Genomic DNA, 18,325 nt, shown 5'->3' with positions numbered 1-18,325 from the left:
TTCTAGCCTTTACCTTTGTTTATATTGTAATAGGGCGGGGTATAGGAGACCATAAACACAGTAAAAAAAAGCCCTAGTGAAATGGCTGTGATATATACAGTAATCTCTAGCTTAGATTACTCCAGGTATAAATATTAACCACTTCAGCCCGAGAGCAATTTTCACATACAGGCGCTGCTTCCATTCATTGGCCAATAACTTTATTACTACTTATCACACCTAAATGATCTATACATTGATTTTTTCAGGTCAAATTAGGCTTTCAGTGTGTGGTAATTTTGTTTAGTAATCACCTTATTTTCTATACATTTTAAAGGGAAAATAAGGGAAAAAATAGAAAAAACAAACTATTTCTCCAATTACATCCATTATAGCTTTACATTAAACAGTGCTGACTATAAGTTAAAACCACTAATTTTATTTGCTCATCCATCCTGGTTATTGCAACATTTAGAATATGTTCCTAGCACAATGTATGGTGACAATATTGTATTTGGAAATAAAGGGGTCTTTTCTGTTTTTTTTGTTTTTTGCTTTCTCATTGTACCTTATTTTCAAAAATAATAGTAATATACCCTCATGGCATACACATTTAAAAAGCCAGGTTCCTAAAGTAACAATATATGTTTTTTTCTTTTATATTCTGTCACTTTGTTTTCATTTTACAAGTCTTTTATTTTGGTACAGAATATGCGAACTTTAATTTCTTTTGATTCAGTTTGTGACTAAAAAGAATACAGGAGGCATGGGCCTCAACCCTAAAACTCTTTAAACTGTATTCTATTACCTATCACGGTTAAAATGATACCACATATGTCTCTTGTAGCGTTGCTAAAACTTTCCCAAGTTTGATTATAATTCTGAAAATTACTTTTTATGTTTGATTGAGTTTGTCCCTACCTATTTTTCATGTGAGGTGGGTCACAGCTTTTAGACACACCAAAATTAATTCTACAACTTGTCCCTGTTAAAATGATACCACATGTGCCTCATTTAGTAACAAACTAGAGGTGCACTCTCCACAAATACACTGGACAAATATATTCGTCCAGTTGTCTTTAAGTGGTTAAAGGAGTTAAGGGAGTCTTCAAGTTACAAACATCCGAGCTACAGATGACTCGTGCTTACAAGAACACAGAGGAGGCGTACACAGAGGAGGCGCAAACAGAGAAGACGCACACAGAGGTTGCAGACAGAGGAAGCACACACAGAGGAAGCGCACACAAAGGAGTAGAAAACGGAGAAGGCGCACACAGAGTAGGCGCACAGAGAGGAGGCACACACAAAGGAGGCGCATACAGAGGAGGTGCACACATAGGCTGCACACAGAGAAGGTATACATAGTGTTGGGCGAACAGTGTTCGCCACTGTTCGGGTTCTGCAGAACATCACCCTGTTCGGGTGATGTTCGAGTTCGGCCGAACACCTGACGGTGCTCGGCCAAACCGTTCGGCCACATGGCCGAACTAAGAGCGCATGGCCGAACGTTCCCCGAACGTTCGGCTAGCGCTGTGATTGGCCGAACGGGTCACGTGGTTCGGGCCCGAACGCGCTCTGATTGGCCGAACGGTCACGTGGTTCGGGTAAATAAATACCCGAACCACGTCATATCTCCGCCATTTGTCTGTGGGTTTAGCTTTGGGTAGGCAGGCAGGGTAATTCGCTCTCCAGCCACGCTAGCCAGGGTCCCCCCCAGTCATTGTGTGTCGCTGCTGGGAACAGTAGTACACCGCTCGCTCAGCCACACTATATATATAGCATTGTTTACTGCCACTGTGTACCTCACTCAGCCACGCTATATATAGCATTGTGTTTTCTGACACTCTGTGTACACAGCTCAGCCAGACTACATAGCATTGTGTGTACTGCCACTGTGCACCTCGCTCAGCCACGCTATATATAGCATTGTGTTTACTGCCACTCTGTGTACACAGCTCAGCCAGACTACATAGCATTGTGTGTACTGCCACTGTGCACCTCGCTCAGCCACGCTATATATAGCATTGTGTTTACTGCCACTCTGTGTACACAGCTCAGCCAGACTACATAGCATTGTGTGTACTGCCACTGTGCACCTCGCTCAGCCACGCTATATATAGCATTGTGTTTTCTGACACTCTGTGTACACGGCTTAGCCTGACTATATAGCATTGTGTGTACTGCCACTGTGCACCTCGCTCAGCCACGCTATATATAGCATTGTGTTTACTGCCACTCTGTGTTCACCGCTCAGCCAGACTATATACCATTGTTTACTGACACTCTGTGTACACGGCTCAGCCTGACTTTATAGCATTGTGTGTACTGCCACTGTGCACCTCGCTCAGCCACGCTATATATAGCATTGTGTTTTCTGACACTCTGTGTACACGGCTTAGCCTGACTATATAGCATTGTGTGTACTGCCACTGTGCACCTCGCTCAGCCACGCTATATATAGCATTGTGTTTACTGCCACTCTGTGTACACCGCTCAGCCAGACTATATACCATTGTTTACTGACACTCTGTGTACACCGCTCAGCCAGACTATATACCATTGTTTACTGCCACTCTGTGTACACGGCTCAGCCTGACTATATAGCATTGTGTGTACTGCCACTGTGCACCTCGCTCAGCCACGCTATATATAGCATTGTGTTTTCTGACACTCTGTGTACACCGCTCAGCCAGACTATATACCATTGTTCACTGACACTCTGTGTACACGGCTTAGCCTGACTATATAGCATTGTGTGTACTGCCACTGTGCACCTCGCTCAGCCACGCTATATATAGCATTGTGTTTACTGCCACTCTGTGTACACCGCTCAGCCAGACTATATACCATTGTTCACTGACACTCTGTGTACACGGCTCAGCCTGACTATATAGCATTGTGTGTACTGCCACTGTGCACCTCGCTCAGCCACGCTATATATAGCATTGTGTTTTCTGACACTCTGTGTACACGGCTTAGCCTGACTATATAGCATTGTGTGTACTGCCACTGTGCACCTCGCTCAGCCACGCTATATATAGCATTGTGTTTACTGCCACTCTGTGTACACCGCTCAGCCAGACTATATACCATTGTTCACTGACACTCTGTGTACACGGCTCAGCCAGACTATATAGCATTGTGTGTACTGCCACTCTGTGTACACGGCTCAGCCAGACTATATATCATTGTGTGTACTGCCACTCTGTGTACACGGCTCAGCCAGACTATATATCATTGTGTGTACTGCCACTCTGTGTACACCGCTCAGCCAGACTATATAGCATTGTGTGTACTGCCACTCTGTGTACACCGCTCAGCCAGACTATATAGCATTGTGTGTACTGCCACTCTGTGTACACCGCTCAGCCAGACTATATAGCATTGTGTGTACTGCCACTCTGTGTACACCGCTCAGCCAGACTATATAGCATTGTGTGTACTGCCACTCTGTGTACACCGCTCAGCCAGACTATATACCATTGTTTACTGCCACTCTGTGTACACCGCTCAGCCAGACTATATACCATTGTTTACTGACACTCTGTGTACACCGCTCAGCCAGACTATATACCATTGTTTACTGACACTGTGTGTACACCGCTCAGCCAGACTATATAGCATTGTGTGTACTGCCACTGTGTACCTCGCTCAGCCACGCTATATATAGCATTGTTTACTGACACTCTGTGTACACGGCTCAGCCAGACTATATAGCATTGTGTGTACTGCCACTCTGTGTACACGGCTCAGCCAGACTATATATCATTGTGTGTACTGCCACTCTGTGTACACCGCTCAGCCAGACTATATAGCATTGTGTGTACTGCCACTCTGTGTACACCGCTCAGCCAGACTATATACCATTGTTTACTGCCACTCTGTGTACACCGCTCAGCCAGACTATATACCATTGTTTACTGACACTCTGTGTACACCGCTCAGCCAGACTATATACCATTGTTTACTGACACTGTGTGTACACCGCTCAGCCAGACTATATAGCATTGTGTGTACTGCCACTGTGTACCTCGCTCAGCCACGCTATATATAGCATTGTTTACTGACACTGTGTACACGGCTCAGCCAGACTATATAGCATTGTGTGTACTGCCACTCTGTGTACACCGCTCAGCCAGACTTTATAGCATTGTGTGTACTGCCACTCTGTGTACACCGCTCAGCCAGACTATATAGCATTGTGTTTACTTCCACTCTGTGTCTGCTGGGCCTGGGAACAGTAGTACACCGCTCACCTGCCACTGTATAGCATTGTGCTCTGTGTCGCTGCTGGGAATAGTGGTACTGTATAGCATTTCTGTACTGCCACTGTACTGCTGCCAGTCAGCGTGTACTGTAAGGATAAGTGAAATTAGGAAGAAATCCGGTGAAAGAGGAAGGGGCAAGGGAAGAGGTGTTTCCCCTGACGGTTCACGTACAGGCCACAGGGGAGCACCCAAGAAAACCCACTCAATACCGCCCATGTTGTCCAGGACAACAACCCTCACAGATCCAAAAGAACAGGACCAGATAATTACTTGGATGACCTCTCAAGCGTCCAGCAGTGGGTTAAGCAGCACCAGCACATCACGCACGAGGTCCGAGTCCTCAGCCAGTTACAAGGAGCCAGTGGGCACAAAGCTGACACAACCGGCAGCGACACCACGCACACAACTGCCAGATAACCAGCCCGATGAATTACCTCAGGACACAATGGGGTATTCGCAGGAGCTATTCCCAGCCCAACAAACTTCCACCTTTCAAAGGTCAATGGAGGAACAGCCAGAAATGTTGTGCCCGGATTCACAACCATTAACTGTGGGAAATGCACCGCGCACTGAAATACAAGGCGAGTCCGAGGAGGACTCGGAAACCCAAATCCCAGAGCAAGTTGGGCAGGAGGGGTTGCAATTGCAGGAGGTCGGCCGACAAGATCTGGAAGACGACGTTGGAGTGAGCTGCGCAGAGGTTGTTCTGGGGAGCTCTACTCCACGGCGGCGGCCCCCCACAATGACATATGACGAGTTTGAGGAGATGGAAGAGGAGGGTATGGACAATGTGGACAGAGACCCAGATTTTATTTGTGAACGAGAACATCGCCGTCGTAGCAGCAGCACAGATGAGTCTGTTGAAGAACCCACTGCTGCACGAGTTCGCCTTGTGCCACAAGGTAGGCGGCGCGCAATTTCAGGCACCACAAGTGTGGAAGTTAGAGTGAGAGGCAAAAGAGGAGGAAACAGAAATCGCCAGCAAGGAGGCAGGTGCTCCAAAGTCTGGGCTTTCTTTGAAGACTGCACTGAGGATGTTACCATGGCGATTTGCAAGGTGTGCAAGACTCGCCTGAGCAGGGGGAAAAGTATTAACAACCTCTCCACCACCAGCATGAGCCGCCACATGCTATCCAAACATCCCACTCTGTGGGCAAACGCGGCAGGACAGGGTACCAGCAACACTGCCTCCCTTGGGTTCACCAGACTCACCACCAGACCCGCCTCAGCAGCAGCAGTAGCCCAGCCATTGCGTGGTTCACAACATTCACAAACATCAGACGACGCTGACACTGTCACTTTCCGGAGTAGTGCTCTTGAGGTCTCCCAGTGTTCATCAAACACAACAACCAACAGCCCTTCCGTGTGCAGCGCTACGGTTCAGTTGTCTGTGTCGGAGATGTTTGAGCGCAAGAGGAAATTGCCAGCAAATGAACCCCGGGCCGTGGCAGTAACAGCCAGCATAGCCAAGCTTCTGGCCTGCGAAATGCTGCCATATCGAGTGGTGGAGACAAACAGCTTCAAGGGCATGATGTCAGTGGCCATCCCACGTTACGTGGTTCCCAGCCGCTACCACTTTGCGCGCTCTGCAGTGCCTGAGTTGCATGAGCACGTGGTCAGCAAAATAACCCGAAGCTTGAAGAATGCCGTTGCCTGCAAGGTTCACCTCACCACTGACACTTGGACGAGTGCGTTCGGACAGGGTCGATACATCTCCCTTACCGCGCACTGGGTGAACCTTGTGGAGCCTGGCAGCGAATCCTCACCTGCTACGGCGCGGGTGTTGCCCACGCCGCAAACAGCTGCACCGCCGTCCCACTGGATAACAACAGCAGCACCTACCTCTCTGACTCCTTCTCCTCCAACGCATCTCAAAGCTGTACCTCATCCGGAAACGCTAACCCAGCAGCAGTAGGATCGTGGAAGCAGTGCAGCACAGCTGTTGGCATGCGTCAGCAAGCGTTGCTGAAGCTGATCTGCCTTGGGGATAAGCAGCACACAGGGGAGGAAATTTGGAAGGGAATAAAGGAACAGACGGATTTGTGGCTGGCTCCGCTGGACTTGAAACCGGGCATGGTTGTGTGTGATAATGGGAGTAATCTCATTCGCGCTTTAAGGTTGGCTAAGCTGACACACATCCCTTGCCTGGCGCACGTGATGAACCTAGTAGTTCAGCGGTTCCTGAGGACATACCCAGGCGTGGCCGATCTTCTGTTGAAGGTGCGTCGAGTGGCCAAACATTGTAGAAATTCCAGTACTGCTTCGGGGGCACTCGCCAAGATGCAGGAGCGCTTCAATCTCCCCCACCATCGCTTGCTGTGTGATGTCCCTACGCGCTGGAATTCTACGCTGCACATGCTAGCACGCTTTTGTGAGCAGAAGAGTGCAGTGGTCCAGTACATGACGGCGCAGTACCGAGGCGCATCCGGACAGCTGCCAAGCTTCTGTGGATCCGATTGGGCCAACATGTTGGACCTCTGCCAAGTCCTCCAAAATTTTGAGCAATCCACGTTGCTTGTGAGCAGTGACAACTCTTCAGTCAGCATTACCATACCACTGCTGTGTTTACTGAAGAGGTCAATGTTGAAAATCAAGGAAACAGCTGTCATGATGCAACTGGGCAGTGCTGGGCCGAAATTACGCATTAGCGTAATTACGCATCGTAATTCACTACAAATGCACCGTAAGCGTTACGTGTAAGGTTGGGTTACGTTTTACGCGTAACAAATTACGCGTAAGACAGTAAACTCCCATTGAAATTACACAGTCTGCCGTAATCGCGTTATATTACGCTCCCGTATAATATAAAAAAGCCGCCGACTTTAAGGGTTAATAGCAAAGCCCCCTTAAGTGCTAAGAGCCTCAAATTTGGAGAATATATTAAGGAGATCAGAAGGAATAAGAGGAAAAAATTTTTTCTCAAAAAGACCTTATAGTTTTTGAGAAAATCGATGTTAAAGTTTCAAAGGAAAAATATATACATTTAAAAACCCGCCGACTTTAACGGTTAATAGCAAAGCCTGCTTAAAATTTAGGAACACCAAATTCACAGGGTATATTAAGGGGATCAGTGGGAATAAGAGGAAAAAAAATTTTTTCAAAAAGACCTTATAGTTTTTGAGAAAATCGATTTTTAAGTTTCAAGGGCGAAAATGTCTTTTAAATGCGGAAAATGTCAGTTTTTTTTGCACAGGTAACAATAGTGTTTTATTTTCATAGATTCCCCCAAGTGGGAAGAGTTTTACTTACTTCGTTCTGAGTGTGGGAAATATAAAAAAAAAACGACGTGGGGTCCCCCCTCCCAGACCTCTTTAACCCCTTGTCCCCCATGCAGACTGGGATAGCCAGAATGCGGAGCACCGGCCGCGTGGGGCTCCGCACCCTGACTATACCAGCCCGCATGGTCCATGGATTGGGGGGTCTCGGAAGGGGAGGGGCAGCCAAGCTTTCCCCTCCCCCTCCGAGCCCTTGTCCAATCCAAGGACAAGGGGCTCTTCTCCACCTCCGATGGGCGGTGGAGGTGGAGGCCGCGATTTCCTGGGGAGGGGTTCATGGTGGCATCTGGGAGCGCTGCACGGACCGACAGAGCTCTGAGCTATAGCTCAGAGCTCTCTAAGCATCTTTGTATTTGGGCTCCAAGGAGCCCCATTGGTCCTTAGCAGACCAATGGGGTTCCTTCTGATTTGAAGGAACCCCATTGGTCTGCTAAGGACCAATGGGGCTCCTTGGAGCCCAAATACAAAGATGCTTTCGAGAGCTCTGAGCTAATATAGCTCAGAGCTCTGTCGGGTGAAGGGACGCTAAGTCCCCGCCGGCTCCGCTGCCCTCCCCGCCTCTCCCACATGTCACCTATATACATGCTGGCACCCATGGGTGCCAGCATGTATATGAGTGACAGGTGTGGGCGGAGTGGACGGCGGGAGCCGGCGGGGACTAGCGTGTATGCGGCGGCCGGCGGGTGAGCAGCGAGTGACGTCGGGTGCGGTGGTGTTACAAAGTAACAAAGTTGTTACATTGTAATAACTTTGTTACATTGTAACTGATTAGTATATTTCCGAGGATATTGCGTGGGAACTGGCTTTTAAAGGGACAGGTAAGTATTAATGGTTAATTAAGAATATTAAAGGACTTTTTTCGTGGTTATGTTTTTTGTTCAATTAAAATACTTTTTCTATGTGTTTGTGTGTTTATTTACTTTTAACTCTTAAAGGAAATGGGTAAGGGGTACTACAAGTACCTCTATACTCATTTCTCCTGGGAGGGGGGTGGGCATCTGGGGGACCCCTTTTTAAAGGGGACTCCCAGATGCCACCATGAACCCCTCCCCAGGAAATCGCGGCCTCCACCTCCACCGCCCATCGGAGGTGGAGAAGAGCCCCTTGTCCTTGGATTGGACAAGGGCTCGGAGGGGGAGGGGAAAGCTTGGCTGCCCCTCCCCTTCCGAGACCCCCCAATCCATGGACCATGCGGGCTGGTATAGTCAGGGTGCGGAGCCCCACGCGGCCGGTGCTCCGCATTCTGGCTATCCCAGTCTGCATGGGGGACAAGGGGTTAAAGAGGTCTGGGAGGGGGGACCCCACGTCGTTTTTTTTTTTATATTTCCCACACTCAGAACGAAGTAAGTAAAACTCTTCCCACTTGGGGGAATCTATGAAAATAAAACACTATTGTTACCTGTGCAAAAAAAACTGACATTTTCCGCATTTAAAAGACATTTTCGCCCTTGAAACTTAAAAATCGATTTTCTCAAAAACTATAAGGTCTTTTTGAAAAAAAAATTTTTCCTCTTATTCCCACTGATCCCCTTAATATACCCTGTGAATTTGGTGTTCCTAAATTTTAAGCAGGCTTTGCTATTAACCGTTAAAGTCGGCGGGTTTTTAAATGTATATATTTTTCCTTTGAAACTTTAACATCGATTTTCTCAAAAACTATAAGGTCTTTTTGAAAAAAACTTTTTTCGTCTTATTCCTTCTGATCTCCTTAATATATTCTCCAAATTTGAGGCTCTTAGCACTTAAGGGGGCTTTGCTATTAACCCTTAAAGTCGGCGGCTACCTAACATTGATCCATGCGTCAACTTTTCCGCTTGGCAGCATGACCTTACGCATTAATTGCTAGTAGGATTTTACGCGTAAACCTATAACGTAATAACCCGAATTACGGTATACTTACGCGTAATTGCGTAAGTGCTATGCGTAATTATAGACATGTACCGAAATTGACTGTCTATGCCGTAAGCGTAATTTCGTAATGCGTAATAGCGTAAAATTACGCGTAATGATCCGTAAGCGTAGCTTTCTCCATTACGACCAGCACTGCAACTGGGGGAATCTGAAGGAGAAAACGATCAGCGTGATGGTACCAACATCAGGCCATCCGCCTCAGGGAACGCTGGCCCCAGCAGCTATGACGAAGAAGAGGAGGAGGAACAGCTGGAGTTGGAGCAGGAATTTCATGCCACCACTGACGAGGGCCAGAGCGGTGCACGTTGGACTTCCACAATTCAGCGCGAATGGTCAGCAGAAGCAGACCAGGAGGAAGGTGACGACTATGATGCATCACAACAACTATCACAACGCTCACAAGAGGATGATGAGGATTCTGGTAGGACTCTTGCACACATGGCTCAATTCATGCTAGACTGCATTGAACGCGACCCACGCATTGTGCGCATTCTGGACAACACCAATTACTGGGTTTATACCCTTCTGGATCCACGGTACAAACACAATGTTCCAAAACTGCTTGAAGAAAGAGTCAGACAGGTCAAAATGGAAGAATACCAGCAGGCCCTTGTGGAGACTTTAGAGAGGAGATTGACATCCTCCCCCTCCTCTAGCCAGTTGTACGCCGACAGACTGACTTCCGCAAACCCAGGACGACCAGGAGGGCAGCAAACAACGCAAGCCGCAGCTAGTGCCCAAAAGGGAATGGTATCGGCAGTGTCCTTGGAGTGGGAAAATTTTCTGACACCCATGCAGCAGCAGCCCACTGAACAGGAAGCGTGCAGATCCACCTCCAACACCGATCGCCTGGAGAAGATGGTCAAGGACTACATGTCAGATGACGTAGCTGTGTCGAACAATCCATCTGCACCCTTCAACTATTGGGTATCGAAGCTAGACACCTGGCACGAACTGGCAATGTACGCAATAGAGGTGCTGGCTTGCCCGGCAGCCAGCGTTATGTCGGAACGCTGTTTCAGTGCTGCCGGAGGCATCGTCACAGATCGGCGTATCCGCCTCTCCACAGAAAATGCAGACCGTCTGACTCAAAGTAAAATGAATCAATCCTGGATTGGAAATGACTACGCAACACTCCAGGACCCCAACCAAGTAACATGACCAATGAACATCTGGGATGGTGTAGCGTTTCCGGTCCCTGTTTATTGAACCTCTCATCTGTATTACATTTATGACTGCATGGCGGCAAAAAGCATTGCTGCTATATCCGCACGCTTTTTGTCCTCATGCAAGGCCTGGGTTGTTGTGTCTCAAAAAGCATGGCCTTCTCCTCCTGCGCCTGCTCCTGTTCCATCACGTGTGCTGCTGCTGCTGCTGGGTTAGCGTTGCCGGTCCCTGTTTATGGAACCTCTTATCTTTATTACATTTATGACTGCATGGCGGTACAAAGCATGCTATCCGCACGCTTCTTGTCCTCATGCAAGGCCTGGGTTGTTGTGTCTCACAAAGCGTGGCCTTCTCCTCCTGCGCCTCCTCCTGTTCCATCACGTCTGCTGCTGCTGGGTTAGCGTTGCCGCGTGGTCCCTGTTTATTGAACCACTTATCTTTATTACATTTATGACTGCATGGCGGTACAAAGCATGCTATCCGCACGCTTCTTGTCCTCATGCAAGGCCTGGGTTGTTGTGTCTCACAAAGCGTGGCCTTCTCCTCCTGCGCCTCCTCCTGTTCCATCACGTCTGCTGCTGCTGGGTTAGCGTTGCCGCGTGGTCCCTGTTTATTGAACCACTTATCTTTATTACATTTATGACTGCATGGCGGTACCTCATGCAAGGCCTGGGTTGTTGTGTCTCACAAAGCGTGGCCTTCTCCTCCTGCTCCATCACGTCTGCTGCTGCTGGGTTAGCGTTGCCGCATGGTCCCTGTTTATGGAACCTCTTATCTTTATTACATTTATGACTGCATGGCGGTACAAAGCATGCTATCCGCACGCTTCTTGTCCTCATGCAAGGCCTGGGTTGTTGTGTCTCACAAAGCGTGGCCTTCTCCTCCTGCGCCTCCTCCTGTTCCATCACGTCTGCTGCTGCTGGGTTAGCGTTGCCGCGTGGTCCCTGTTTATTGAACCACTTATCTTTATTACATTTATGACTGCATGGCGGTACCTCATGCAAGGCCTGGGTTGTTGTGTCTCACAAAGCGTGGCCTTCTCCTCCTGCGCCTCCTCCTGTTCCATCACGTCTGCTGCTGCTGGGTTAGCGTTGCCGCGTGGTCCCTGTTTATTGAACCACTTATCTTTATTACATTTATGACTGCATGGCGGTACCTCATGCAAGGCCTGGGTTGTTGTGTCTCACAAAGCGTGGCCTTCTCCTCCTGCGCCTCCTCCTGTTCCATCACGTCTGCTGCTGCTGGGTTAGCGTTGCCGCGTGGTCCCTGTTTATTGAACCACTTATCTTTATTACATTTATGACTGCATGGCGGTACCTCATGCAAGGCCTGGGTTGTTGTGTCTCACAAAGCGTGGCCTTCTCCTCCTGCGCCTGCTCCTGTTCCATCACGTGTGCTGCTGCTGCTGCTGGGTTAGCGTTGCCGGTCCCTGTTTATGGAACCTCTTATCTTTATTACATTTATGACTGCATGGCGGTACAAAGCATGCTATCCGCACGCTTCTTGTCCTCATGCAAGGCCTGGGTTGTTGTGTCTCACAAAGCGTGGCCTTCTCCTCCTGCGCCACCCTCCTCCTGTTCCATCACGTGTGCTGCTGCTGGGTTAGCGTTACCGGTCCCTTTTCCTGGAACCTCTTATATGTATTACATTTATGACTGCATGCCGACAAAAAGCATGTTACCTGTGCAAAGAAAACAGACATTTCCCGCATTTAAAAGACAGTTTTCCCTTTGAAACTTTAAAATCGATTTTCTCAAAAACTATAACCTCTTTTTGCTAAAATTTTTTTCCTCTTGTACCCACTCCCAAGGTGCACATACCCTGTAAATTTGGGGTATGTAGCATGTAAGGAGGCTTTACAAAGCACAAAAGTTCGGGTCCCCATTGACTTCCATTATGTTCGGAGTTCGGGTCGAACACCCGAACATCGCGGCCATGTTCGGCCTGTTCGGCCCGAACCCGAACATCTAGATGTTCGCCCAACACTAGGTGTACACAGAGGAGACACACACAGAGGTTGCAGACAGAGGAAGCACACACAGAGGAGGCGCACACAAAGAAGTAGCAAACGGAGAAGCCGCGCACACAGAGTAGGCGCACAGAGAGGAGGTACACACAAAGGAGGCGCATACAGAGGAGGTGCACACAGAGAAGGTGTCACAGACCGCTAGGCCGGTCTGCGGATGGGGTAAATCGATCAGCGTCAGAAATCCTCTTACACGGTCATTTGTTCATCACGAAGGGTAACCCGCGTTCGCAATTTGATGAACTGACTCGCGAAGGGAGCGTTCTGATACCAACCGAATCACTCCACACACATACACAATTCAAAGATCTGCCACCAAGCGAGTTACACAGCCCGCTACTGTAATTTTACTAGGACTTCGAGAACGCTCTATTAACCCTTAGCAGTATGCAAGAATCTGGGTCAGATCGTTATGTCTGGGCCGGGTTCTCGCATACGGGTTATAAAGGTGTATACTTCTATTAAACACAGGGTAGCGAGTTCAGGAGAATAGGTACGATTGTGTATGTTCAGCAACAGGTCATAACCGCTAAACGATTTTTAAACGTTTAATAACACAAATGCATTACATACAGTTATATACACCTATTAACATATAAAACACAGAGCTTAAAAATAAAAAGGAATAAAATCAGAAAGTTCTTACTTAGTTAGCTGAGCAGTCCATTTGAAGGATGAAGAAAATAGTCCAGTTTAAAGTAGGCATTCAGGTTAAAGTCTTTGTACACAACATGCGCCCGGTTCTCCTTGAGCACATGCCTAGACCTTCCTGGTAGATGGGAATTGAAGAACTGGGTGGAGTTCCTTGCAAACGCTTTTTACTGACCAGAGTTTTGGGGCGGTCACTACCTGGAAAGTAGGTGTGTTTGAGGCAGGGTTACCTCCTGAAAGTCAGGATGCCACCCACAGACTTGGAGCAAGGAATGTACCAATTATTAATAATTTGTGTAATTCCGCCCCAGATGGGTGCATCGCAAATGCGCGACCATATTCATAAGCAGCATGCGACTCTGTATTAAATGAGTCTATACACGCCTAGTCTGTCGAATTTGCTCTACGCAGGCCGGATAAAGTGGTTTCTATATGGATCCCTGATAGCTAGAAACGTGCATTTTAGGTGAACGATAGAACTGTTTCCTAGGTATCAGAAAATGTAATTTTGGTCTTGCTGTGCCAAACCTATTTTGAATTATTAATAAAGTAAATGTTCCCATTGTGTGAAGCTATGAGTTTTTGGAGGGAAATTTGAATCTCAACCAGTTTGAGGAGGTTTTCCTTTTGGGGAAAGATGAGCTGTAGCCAAATGGCTTCTCCCCAGGGAAGCTAGCCACGTGTGACATTTTTTCCCTGACCTGAACAGGATGTGGGGGAGGGCTGCCCTCTCTCAGTAAGAGAGAGGGAAATTGACATCTATTGTGCATTTGTTATTCTACCCAGGGCTGACAGTAACTGTGTGGGGCCATACGAAAATCGTTGGCGTTTACGCGCACGACTTTCCGTAATGTTCGTCACATCTCCCCCCTACCAGTCGGACGCACAGAGTGGGTCTGCATGACCCGCTCTACGCGCCGCTTAGCTACTGAACGGGTTCTCGACTTCTTATCTGACTGCCCTTTAGACAACTCACCAGAAGCATAAGGCCTCATGGTCCGGTGTGTCCCAGTGTCCGCTTTGCGGATGGTGCAATGCACACCCACAGGCTTACCTCTAAAGGCCTGGCTGGGTTTGCGTAGCGCTTCCTGTAAGGGAGAGAGTCGTTGGCTGACATCCGGGTCACTTCCTGACTCTCGGGTGTCAGCCTGCGAATCTGGAAGCAGCGTGGCATACCCCTGCTCTAACTGACTACACCTTGGCACAACATTTTGGTCAGCACAACCTAGGTGGACATTAGAGCACATTTTAAAAAACGAATCAGCCTTTACCGGGGTGGCGAGGCTTGCCCCTTCTCCAGGAAGGATAGAGGGTGGACCTCTGGGCAGTTTTGCACTGGGTTGCTTCTGCAAGGGGAAAACATGCAAGGGTGAGACAGGGAAGGTGCGGCCTGTCTCCACCAGCTGTTTGTTAACAGCAGGCAATGGTGGAGCACTCTGGCTGTCATAGCAGGAGGGGAGGTCTAGGCCCCCTGCTGCCTGCTCTGACACCTGGCCTGCTTCCACTGCCAAGCACGGATATGACCCAGGCAACACAAGACTGTTACCTCTTAGGTTAGAGGCAATCACACTTAAACATAAATCATTTTTAGTAATAGGAGATTCAGCATGAAATCTATTAGCAACATCTGGTACAACATTAACATCACAGTTACGTTCATTTTTCACATCATGTACACAGGTATCTGGAACAACAGTGACAGGTTTAGAATCAGACAAACCGTGATTAGACAGCTGTCCATTAGAAGCAGGTACCGCTTCCTGGCCTCCTTCCCTAGGAGGGCTAGGTACCATTACCCTTGCTGCCTCCCTCTGTCCCACCCCAAGCTTGTACAGTACCTGAGTGGGTCCAGACTGGCAATCCGGGGTGTTGATCACAGGTTCATAAAAGGATCGTAGGGTGCCAAGATCGGTGCCCAACAGCACAGGCACTGGGATGTCATCTGTCACCCCCACAACTTTTGACTGGCGGCCCCTTCCCCAATCGAGAACAACACGAGCTTTGGCGATGCGTGCGTGTGCGCCACCAACTCCCAAAAGTGTGACACGCTCATTAGGCAGGAAATTCTCCCTGGCTACAAGATGAGAGCGAACCAAGGTAAGCTCTGCGCCTGTGTCACGGAAACCAACAGCGATCTGGTCGTTAACTTCCACGACTTGATGATTTCCGGAAAGTCGAGGATTTGCTGCTCCCATGATGAGGTAGGCGTGTGCAGTAGAGGATGCGCTAGCCACTTCTGCGCTAGGCTCTGGAGACGGCGTCCTCACCTCGGGGCAGGCAGACTTGAGGTGTCCTCGCTGTCCACAGTGGTAACACTTCGGAACATATGTGGCATCAGGCGGATGAGTAGCAGGTGCAGCATCCGGCCTCTGTGGCTGTGGGACCCGATTCCCACGGTTAGCAGGGGGAGGAGAGCTGGGTTGCATAGGTCTCCCCCCTCTCCAGCTCGGGACTGGAGGTTTGCGGCTGTCCGGCACACGGGTGGCCACAAAAGTGTCTGCAAGTTCTGCGGCAGCTTTGGCGGATTCAGGCTTCCGCTCCAAGACAAACTGCCGGACATCTGGAGTGCAGCAGTTCAGCAACTGCTCCTGCACGATGAGGTCCTCCAGACCTTGGTGAGAGTCTTTTTTGAGGCCCCGTGACCACTGCCTGAACACAGTCAGCAGGCGACTCTCCAGGTCGGTGTAAGAGTCGGTGTGGCCTTTCTGCAGGGAGCGAAACTTTTTGCGATAGACCTCTGGGGTCAGCTGGTATTTGGCGATAATTGCAGCTTTTATCGCAGCATAGTCATTGTCCTTGTCAGCGGGTAAGTCCACAAACGCCTCAAGCGCTTTGTCCCGCAAGTTGGGTGTCAGATATCTCGCCCACTGCTCCTGGGGCAAATGATGCTGACGACAAGTCTTTTCAAAGGAGTGTAAATAAGTGTCCGGGTCGGTTCCCTTCTCCATTTCTGGGAATTTAAACTTTGGAGTCCCAAACGGGCCTGCTGTGGGCCGTGGTTCCGGAGCACTTTGCGAGGGATTTTGGCCTTGCGCTCGCAGGTTGGCCATTTCAAGGTCATGTCTGCGTGCGGCTGCTCTCTCCTCTCTTTCCGCTTCTCTCTCAGCAAACCACCGGCGCTCGGAGGCTTCCCGTTCCGCCTGCTCCCGGCGTTCTGAGGCTTCCATTTCCGCCTGGCGCTGGCGTTCTGCACGGTCAGCATTTTCTCTGACAATCTGCATGTACAGCTCAGGATTTGTCTCCAACAGCCTTTGTAATCCAGGTTGCATTCCAGCATCAGGAACACAGAACAGGTTGGCATGGGCGGGCTCCTGCCGGCCACCATGCTCCTCAGCAGTTACAGTGACCGGTTCAGACGCAGTACCGTTTTCCTCTGGGTCTGGAAGTGGGTTTCTTTGCTCCAACCGCTCACTTTCCTCTGCCCCAGTTACAGCACCGTCTGAACCAGGAGTGTGCTCTCCCAGCATCTGCTCCGGCTGGGTAGTCAGTCGCAACAAGTCCTCGATCAATTGGGATTTCTTTTTTCTATACGTCATAATGCCTTTTTCCTCACACAAGTTTGCTAGGTCTGCCACTGACATTTTCTTGTATCTTGCTGCAGCCATTTTTGCCAAATAAAAGATAGGATAGCAAAAGAGATTGGGGGGGGGAACTCTGTGCTACACGTTTAGTCTATATAAATGGTAATGCACCGGTTATCGACCACAGATTTTTGATCTGTTCTGGCAGGTTAATCAAATAACGTTGCCGTTAATGTTCTGAACATACACAAATCCCAGTAAGCTGCCAAACAAATGTCACAGACCGCTAGGCCGGTCTGCGGATGGGGTAAATCGATCAGCGTCAGAAATCCTCTTACACGGTCATTTGTTCATCACGAAGGGTAACCCGCGTTCGCAATTTGATGAACTGACTCGCGAAGGGAGCGTTCTGATACCAACCGAATCACTCCACACACATACACAATTCAAAGATCTGCCACCAAGCGAGTTACACAGCCCGCTACTGTCATTTTACTAGGACTTCGAGAACGCTCTATTAACCCTTAGCAGTATGCAAGAATCTGGGTCAGATCGTTATGTCTGGGCCGGGTTCTCGCATACGGGTTATAAAGGTGTATACTTCTATTAAACACAGGGTAGCGAGTTCAGGAGAATAGGTACGATTGTGTATGTTCAGCAACAGGTCATAACCGCTAAACGATTTTTAAACGTTTAATAACACAAATGCATTACATACAGTTATATACACCTATTAACATATAAAACACAGAGCTTAAAAATAAAAAGGAATAAAGTCAGAAAGTTCTTACTTAGTTAGCTGAGCAGTCCATTTGAAGGATGAAGAAAATAGTCCAGTTTAAAGTAGGCATTCAGGTTAAAGTCTTTGTACACAACATGCGCCCGGTTCTCCTTGAGCACATGCCTAGACCTTCCTGGTAGATGGGAATTGAAGAACTGGGTGGAGTTCCTTGCAAACGCTTTTTACTGACCAGAGTTTTGGGGCGGTCACTACCTGGAAAGTAGGTGTGTTTGAGGCAGGGTTACCTCCTGAAAGTCAGGATGCCACCCACAGACTTGGAGCAAGGAATGTACCAATTATTAATAATTTGTGTAATTCCGCCCCAGATGGGTGCATCGCAAATGCGCGACCATATTCATAAGCAGCATGCGACTCTGTATTAAATGAGTCTATACACGCCTAGTCTGTCGAATTTGCTCTACGCAGGCCGGATAAAGTGGTTTCTATATGGATCCCTGATAGCTAGAAACGTGCACTTTAGGTGAACGATAGAACTGTTTCCTAGGTATCAGAAAATGTAATTTTGGTCTTGCTGTGCCAAACCTTTTTTGAATTATTAATAAAGTAAATGTTCCCATTGTGTGAAGCTATGAGTTTTTGGAGGGAAATTTGAATCTCAACCAGTTTGAGGAGGTTTTCCTTTTGGGGAAAGATGAGCTGTAGCCAAATGGCTTCTCCCCAGGGAAGCTAGCCACGTGTGACATTTTTTCCCTGACCTGAACAGGATGTGGGGGAGGGCTGCCCTC

The 18,325-nt window shown here is 48.5% G+C and overlaps 1 protein-coding gene across 2 annotated transcripts in view; it reads right to left on the bottom strand.

The window, feature by feature from the left end:
* The window catches only part of LOC137536357 (hexokinase HKDC1-like), a 108,325-nt gene that overhangs the window by 22,753 nt on the left and 67,247 nt on the right, over positions 1–18,325 (bottom strand). The gene's annotated exons all lie outside the window — the stretch shown is intronic.

This window comes from Hyperolius riggenbachi, chromosome 10 (assembly GCF_040937935.1).
Source record: "Hyperolius riggenbachi isolate aHypRig1 chromosome 10, aHypRig1.pri, whole genome shotgun sequence".
Lineage (NCBI taxonomy): Eukaryota > Metazoa > Chordata > Amphibia > Anura > Hyperoliidae > Hyperolius > Hyperolius riggenbachi.
The sequence above is the reverse complement of the archived record's forward strand: the minus strand, read 5'-3'. Positions and strand labels throughout refer to the sequence as shown.